A 9,332-nucleotide genomic window follows, 5' to 3' on the forward strand; every position below is an offset into this window, starting at 1 on the left:
GACAGACCATGTAGATACCTCCATGTACAGATCTAACAAGTGATCTAACACTAACATTCAAGGGCTATCCAGCTTTTTTTGTTGTAAAAGAGTGGGGAGGGGAACAATGTTGTTAAATGTGGCTAGTTTACAGGGGTCCAGTCGTCATACCGTGGAAACTTTGCTTACCTGGATGTCAAGAAAAAATATGAAATAATTATGTTGATGACGACGATGATGATGATGATGATGATGATGATGAAGAAACTTTGTTTAAAGTGAGTCCAATTTGGAATCAATGGAAAATAAAGGCCCCGGTAAGGGTGCAGGGAAAAAGCCCCAAGAAAAATTAGTAGTTTCGATTTGGTATAGACTAATTAGGGTTGCTATATTTAGTCTTATAAAATAGTAATACTTCCAGAAAGCAAAGCCATATCTTCCCATTGAGCACGGGGGACTAAAAAGCTGGGCAAAATGTGATGGTTCTAGTTGTAGCGTATAGGCATGTTTAATATTGATTTAATTTTAGTTATCGTTGCTTTGCATTGCATTGGAATTGTTGATTCTGTCGGGTCGCCAACCCGTTAAAAATCTCGACATCCCCCACCACCAGTCGCCTGACACCACGACGAGGTCATTGGACTAAATTAATATTCAAATCCAATCAAAGACATTATTATGATTGCTGTTCCCTAATATTACAGTCTAAAAGTATAATTTTGGGATGCCCGAAAATAGCAACTGGCAATTATAGAGCCAAATACCACTACCCAGCAAGGGGAGGAAACAGCATACATGATATGAACAAATTATGAAATCATGGCATCTGTGATACCCAAAAATAGCATCTGGCAACCAAGCATAGCAAGTAATCAGGGCTGGCTTTATCCGCATAAGCCTTTTGTGGTGACTAACTCCAACATTTCATACATAGTTAATTGTAATTATGTGTTTATAAAAAATGTAATAATATTGAGAAAAAGTGGTATGGCCAAAGCCGGTGAGGCAGGTGCGGTTCCAACGGCCCTGAGTCAATGTCTACATTGACACACATGCCACCTTGACATTCTTCACAGAAGTCAGTGCAGAAGAGCTCATTCTTCTTGCAAGAAAACGCTGTGTGTCACAGAAAACTTTGCATTTGCATCTTATTACTTATTATGTTCATCAGTGTATCTGGTGGAGGTTATCTATACATCATACAAGGTAATGATTCACCATTTGTTATCTTCGTTACCCAACCATACCTGTGTCTGATAATAGACGCGATAGCAGTGGTATTTTGCGACATCGCTTGTTGGCGGTAGACCTTTGACTTCAACACCCTTTAGGCTTTTAAAAGCTTTCAATTTGAATTTTTTTCTGCCGAAGTTCATTTAATGATGTGCAGCATTTGTCGTTAATGTAGACTTTTATCAAAGCCTGTTCACCTGCTTCTTGTATTTCCTTATGTGTTAATGACTTACAAAGATATGGTGCTGCATATTGATAAAGATAATTCTGCTTCTTCATCACTCCTTTACCAATTGAAAATAGACTTGAGGTTGTGTAACAACCACATAAAGCATACAAGAATGATAACCTTCCAAGAATGATAACCTTCCACACACATCATTTCCATGTCTGGCTTTAAGCTCCGAAATGCACCAGTTAGGATGTTTAGCATTATCCTTTTCTGAAACCATGAATAGTGATTTGCTGTTTGCTTTCATGTGACAACAGATAAGTATCAGGATATCTGTGTCTTCCGCAATGACATTATGTGACGTGTTTTGTCGCCATCTCTACTGCTTCTTGAATTATCAAGAGGTCAGCATCTCCTTTTGCATGTTTTGTATAGATACACGAATTGACCATTGCTTCAGAAAGAAGGTCAATAAAAGCCTGCTTGTTTTACTTGTTTGCTAAGAAGGAATTTCTTTCCAATTTAGGTTGATGGTGTGGTTTTACTTGCACAATTGATGAAACGGTAAAGCCCTTCAACCGTGTTTTGTGTGTTGATTCTTTTGTTGAAAGTGTATTCTCGTATCCATCGAACACAACTATTGGGTTAGGGTATCTGTTGACATTGTCAACATATTTCGAAGCTATAATAGCAAATGTTTCCTCCTCTTTGTTCCATTGTACCAGCACAACTCGTACAAGACGAGGAATTATCTAAATTGGTTCAATCACTGGACAGAGAGAGAAGGAGACCGAATTTATAAAGCAAATCAATAAGTTTATTAAAATATCAAAGACAAGTTAGAAATTAATAACAAGTTCAAGGTCACACGTAAACTCAGTCGAACTCGAGAACGATCTTACCAAGGAATTAAGCTAAGCACATAAATGATAATAAATTAGATATAAAGAAACTTTAACAAAATCGTTAATTAAAAGTAATGTAGTTAATAATAGTAAACGCTAGGTAAACGTAAATAACGCACCAAATACAATTAAAGTAAATTAAAGTTCTACAGTAAGTATTATTATTAAAGTCTATATTATTGAGTTAATGTTAAATTACACGTTTTGACGATAGATATTATTAAACTATTTAAAACAAAACTTTTTATTAAAAACCAACACAGTCCTTCTACAATAGCAATTCGTTAGCTCCCATTAAATTACGGTATGTTTTGTAAATGTTATTAAATGAGTGACGTCGGAGAATAAATATATTTACAATGATGTTACCGGAGTGACGTCAGAAAATGAGTCAGCTGTATTTACAATGATGTTACCGGACCGACGGTTGAACTGTCACTGGCTTGGTCCCATTCCCAAGTGTTATTTGATGAGGGTGACTAAGAGGGCGCAATGTAGTACTTATTCAAAATATACCCTCACACATACTCGCCGAAGCAGAGAGCCTCCATCAAAAACGGTGCATTCAGCAGCAATTGCAGGTATCAATTTTTTGGTCGAATAATGGTCTTTGGCAATAGCATCTACCAACTGCGGATTATTAGAAATCCGTGGAAAGCCACTACTGGTGAACATGAAGGGTGGATATATGGAGAGTTCATAGCACATTAGTTCTTCAATGTCGATGTCGGTGTTGTTTGCAATTACCAGTAGCCTTTGGAAAAGAGGCTGAGTGTCAACTTCAAGTTCCACTCAATCTGAAACAATTTTGTGGCCCATTGTCTTCCCTTGATCTTCTTTTTGAAGACATATACCTTCCATCATCTTGATTGTGGCATTGCCAACATCTTTTGCAAGGTGGGCATTCGACTGTGGTGCTGTTATTCCGGAAACGATGTTGTAAACAAATTCGTTGTCAGAAAAAGAGCTGTAGTGCTAAAAGTATTTATAGATTTGATTAATATCATCTGTGTCCTTTTATATTCTAGACAATCCAAATTTTTTTCATTGGTTCTGTAGGATTTCTTCATCTCATCTGAAATTTGGGCAAATATCGTGTACGCTGGGTTTCATTCATCCCACGACCATGTGTCGAACCTCCTGGTGATTTGAGGGACTTCATTAAAACTTGCTCAATTATGAGATCCGATGCCAACCTAGCCCAGTATTTGTTTGAACGGCTGATGAACAAATGGCCAAAATTCAACTACACACTCATATAATGTAGGAGTTATATTATTTAGGTCAAAGATATCCTGTAAAAATAAGTGTGAAGACTTCTAATTATAAAATATTGACATTGTTTGGATGTTTGTATTAAATATTTGGATGAATAAATGTTAAATGAATGAATAAATGTATGAATGAAGATGTAAATGACAACATTTTCATGGCATTTTATTCTAAATAGTTATAGTTATTTTTGGGTGTAATGTTAAAAAAATATATATATGACCTTGAATTGACCTTTAACCTATTATTCTGGGATCTACGTGAGTAGTGACTATGTTTTCTGGGTAGGCAATTGCATGTTTCTATTCAACATTAACAGAAACATATACCCAAAGATAGTCGTTTAGGTGTTATTAGGCCTTAAATGTACAAAATGGCGGCCATTTTGAATTACGCAAATTAGGATACTTCAAGATGTCCGAAAATGTCCTAACTTTGATATTCATGTTTAGTATGGTCCATATAACACATTTCAGCAATAAAACCTTTTCTTGCAATTTGTTTTGTAAAACGACATTTTTAGGCTATTTCCCTGTCTCTTATACACATCTAGATGTGTATAAGAGACAGCAGGGCCGGGTTGGTTGAAGGCCGAGTTGGCAAGGGTCGAGTTGGCAAGGGCCGAGTTCGGTTAAGGGCCAAGTTGGTGTATGGGCCGAGTCCGTTAAGGGCCGAGTTGGCAAGAGCCGAGTTGGTTAAGGGCCGAGTCGGTTATGGGCGGAGTAGGTTAAGGGCCGAGTAGGCAAGGGCCGAGTTGGTGTATGGGCCGAGTCGGGTATGGTCCGAGTTGGTATGGTCCGAGGTGATTAAGAGTTGACCTGCACCCACTAGCACTGGCCTAGCTAGGATACGGCTTCATCGGCTAGAGGCTGTATGAAACATTCAATAAATCAAGTTGTGTTGAATATTAAGTCTTGCATCAATGAATTATCCTTGCTTAGTAGTTATCAGTGAGGAAACCAGCTATTATTGTTGTATTTTGTACCTCAAATTCACAGATGTTTGTCAAACATTTGTAGATAGAAACTCCACTGGTACCTGGGTACACACAAATGAATTTGAATGTGGATCCTAGGTTTCCTCGCGCTCACATGGCAACATCCGATGAGATGAGTTAAAAAATTTAATAAAATAGAAAAAATAAAATTTCTTCACTTTTTATTTTTGTTTTCAATTCCTAATACATGTAAATATGTCATATGTGATTTTCATCCATGTAGCTTTCATATTTTTGGCACAACAAAAATAAATATAACCCAGACAGTGTATTAAGTTAGCCTTTCTGCCCCCAGTTAGGGGGCCGCCAGCGTTTCAGCCAGGTTAAATGTAAACATTGCAAGGGGTCTATTGGTCAATTTCGTAAGGTTAAATTAGTTGCCAATGACGGGAGGGCATAAAATGATGTCACTCACTCCGCCGGATGTGGGGAGGGGTCGATAATATGGAATGCCATATCACTACCACATGGAGGATGATACCATTGACAATACAAAAAATTAAACATATGAATGAATAACTAAGTAATAAGGCCTAATGATAAGTAGGCTATTAATAATAATTAAAAGTAAATAATATTTAAAGCTAATCTGTTAGCCATTTTATTAGGCCTACTACAGTATCATCCCTCGGTCCCCCGTGCATCACCAGCCGGGGTCTCAGCCCAAGCAATTTAATACAGTAGGCCAGTAGCTGGATCCAGTTGAGGCCAGTAGAACCATTTGATGTCGTACCAATTAGACCAGTTGAAACTTGGAGCCCCATTCTGTAACCAATTGGACCAGTTGAAACCAATGCACCCATGGATAGAACATACTAATTGGACCCGTTGATTAATACCAGTTAAACCAGTTGAAACCCATTTGACCCATTGAAAATACCAATTGAACCAGTTGAAACCCATTAGAGCAGTTGAAAATCCCAACTGGTATCAATGGGAATTTTTACCAGGGTAGTGAATTAAGTCACTTAACGATAAGTGACTTGCCTTTATCTAGCTATAATTGACTAGTTCACATCGAACTTTTAACAAGTTAAGTGGATCTATCGCCATTATTCTTAAACAAACTTTAGTCGAACTTCGAACTAGAACCTCATTTAGTTCTAGTTGCAACTTCAACTTTAATTTGTATTCACAAACAACGTAGTCGAAGTTTTAACTATGACTAAATCAAGTCCTAGTTTTAGTTCAAGATAAGACGACTGGCAAGCTACGACTATCAAACTGACCAATGAAACGCGGATGAATATTAAGCTGCCGTCTGTGGTTCAAAAACGTATTTCCTCATAATTCATATTAGACCATCATTCGCTTAATTAATTTTCTATAATAATAAATATATTAGTTGTTTACAAATTACGATAAAGAATTTAAACAGTCACTGACAATTTGCTTTCTTTGAAGAAATATTATAGTTGAGCCCGAGCGAGGGCGGTGCCATCTTTGTTGTTGTTATGGTGAAGCTATGTGATCGCAACGCGAGGGGATTTCGTGCAAATCAGGAACTATTGCATGTGGATAGCAAAACATGTTAATTTCTCCTTTTGGAAGCTAAAGATGTATCTTTTGTTTAATACACCTAAGATATATCAAACCTGCGTTATACGATCGTTTTTCTTCGTTTCAGTCGAAGTGCGTTTTAAGAATACGAAATGAAGTAATTTTGAAGTTTTAGCTCGAACTATGACTAAAGTTTGTTTTAAGAATACCGGGGTAAGACTATCTAAACTGTGCTCCCAAATAAAAAATATATCATCGATATATCTACAATAATATGATGGTTTCAATTCAAAACTCGATAACATCATGTTTTCGAGGTTAGCCATAAAAATAATGGCATAGCTACAGGGGCAGATCCAGGATTTAAAAGAGAGGGTTCAAAATGTTTCCAAAAAAAAAAAAAAAAAAAAAAAAAAAAAAAATGAAAGGGGGGTCCGGGAAAATTTTGATTTATAGATGGCCGGAAATGAGCTTTCCCGACTTTTGAGGACTGAGCTTTAAATGGCCTTTAAGTTCTTCAAAATTCAAGTTTTTTCTCTCTCTTGAAAAAAGGTCAGGTAATTTTATCTCATTCTTTGGGCCTATCATAGATGAAAAAATCAGACAGTCTTTCTTCCATGGATCGATGAACCGATAGGCCTTAGTACTCACTTTCGTACATAAATTATTACGACTGCCAACCAAAAAACAGTGTGTATGTAATTAATTGAAAACTAGTTGGGCTAACGCCCATATTCTTAAAACAAACGTTAGTCGAACTTCGAACTGGAACTTTATTTAGTGCTGGTTGCAACTTCAACTTCAATTTGTCTTCACAAACAACGTAGTCGAAGTTTTAACTACGACTAAATCAAGTCCTAGTAGGCGAGCATATTATGGCCAAAAAGTCCTCTAAAAATCGTCGAGGTGGCAATGGAAGTACTACCGGCTAAATTTGATTTTTTTTTTCTAAAAATATAGGTCTTGAGAAGTTCAGAATTCAAAATTACCCAAAATCCCTTTGAGGGAACACCTCCAAATTACGCATTCAAAATGGCCGCCATTTTTCCGCTTTAAATTATAGTTTTAGCTAAATTATATAAAAAATAACATTACTCGAATAATAATAATCAACAATTGGTGAAAATTACTCAAAATATTCGTTAACCATCGAAAATGAATCTTGCATTAAGAAAAACTACAATTTCAATAACCTTAGCAACCGTTGTTGTGCAAATTTAAATTTCCTATTTTATTCATGAAATTTAAGTACACAGAAAGCTTGAAGTTTATTAAAATCTTTATTTTCATAGGTTTTATGAATATGTTTAACATCTGAATTATCTATTATCATCATATAGGATTATGTAAAAAGAAATGCTGAAACTTTTATATATTTGCATAGCAACACTCTTTTTATCGTCCATAGCAGCGAAGCAAAATCAGCAGAATTGCTGTACATTTGTCATTGACCAAGCAAAAATCATGAGATACAATATATTTATATAATAAACATCTCTTATTGAACAAAATTAACACATTGATGTATAAAATACAAGGTCATCACCATAGCAACTGTTGCTATGCAAATTTAAATTTCCTATTTTTTCATAAAATAAGTATATAATAAAGACCTAAAGTTTAGTAATAAATTAGTATAGGATTTATGAAAAAATGTTTATTAAGTATTCTAAGATAACACAATTTAGTATGAAAGCAAGGTCATCTCCATAGCAACTGTTGCTAATTAAAATATCCTATTTTCTGTAAATTATTAAAATGAAAACCTGAAACTTATTGATATAATTTAAGTTTTTGTGAGAGATGTTTAGTAAATAATAATATTGTAAGATAACATAAATGAAAGATAACATCTTAATGTGAATACAATATGGATTGTTATCGCCATAGCAACGAATAAAATTCACTAGAATTGCTGTTAATTTGGCTTTACTTTTTTTAAAATAACACACGGTCTTTGTTGATAAAAGTTGTACATAATGGTGTTAAAAATAGGTAATCGCCATAGCAACCATTGCTAGCAAACTTAATGAAAACTTTAAGTGTAATGAAAAATGCTTATTAAATGTTTATTAATATTTATTTCATTTCATCAGACCAACAGTGAATCATCACCACTAAAATATATAAAATTAAAATATCATAAGAGAACATTGATGAATAATACTTTTCAAATATAATTTCATATATTGCATCACAATATGGTTTTTAATTTCATATAAAATCAGTTTGGACATTTATGTAATGGTGTGTAACACAAAACGCCATTACCATAACCACATTTTAATGTATAATGAAAAATCAAAATGTAATAATGTTATTAATATCATAGGATAAATTCAGTTATAATACATCTCAAATAATTCCACATACATTTATGATTCGAAAAAAAAAATGAAACAGTGGTGTAGAAAAATACAGTGTCCTCACTATGGTAACAATCACTATATAGACTGAGACTAGCCATTGGTTTAGGTACTCAAGATTTGATCAACATATCTTCCCAAATTTCATTCATTTTGCATCAAGTCATCTGTTTTTCGTTTATATGAAGTATATTGTACAATGGTTTTCTTTCTTGACTTAAAGTATCTTTACACATTCTGATAACATACTGTATATTTTATAATATACATACATATCTCCCCAAATTTCTCTTATTTTGTCCATATCTTGTTGGAAACTCCACTTCGATACCTATGTCTTAGTTATGTCTTCTTCTTAGGTTTTCAATTTCATACCATGTCTTTTAATTCATAAGCATCATAGTCCATTCCACCATCAAATTCTTCCTCTAATTCTAGTAGTAAATCTGTCACCTGCCACTACTCGTAGGAATCTAACATTGTTGTATTGCATTGCTAAAGATTCCAATGATGATGTGAATTCTCCTGCCAAACATTGGTCCGAATCTGCAGTTAAAATTTAAAATATCGGTTCATCGGCAGAACTCATCCAAGCTTTATAAACGATCACAGATGGTCATTTATTTGAAGAATCAGAATAGACACTAGTAAACCATAATGAGTTATGTGGAAATGTGACAGACATACAAAATAGCTGAAAATCAATTGCATCCACATAAAATGGGGGCATTTGTGTACATGTTTGTATTACTTCTCGTGACATGTCCTGCCAAACATTTCAGAATTTGGGAAAGCTCGTTTCCTGCCATCTAGAAACCGAAATTTTCCTCTGGGTAACCCGGACCAGTGGCGTAGAAAACAATTTTTCATGGGGGGGGGGGGGATTGGGGTGTTATCCAGTGTAGTAA

Source organism: Anneissia japonica, unplaced genomic scaffold (genome assembly GCF_011630105.1).
Source record: "Anneissia japonica isolate Jap-2015-1 unplaced genomic scaffold, ASM1163010v1 scaffold6386_len92885_cov100, whole genome shotgun sequence".
Classification (NCBI taxonomy): domain Eukaryota; kingdom Metazoa; phylum Echinodermata; class Crinoidea; order Comatulida; family Comatulidae; genus Anneissia; species Anneissia japonica.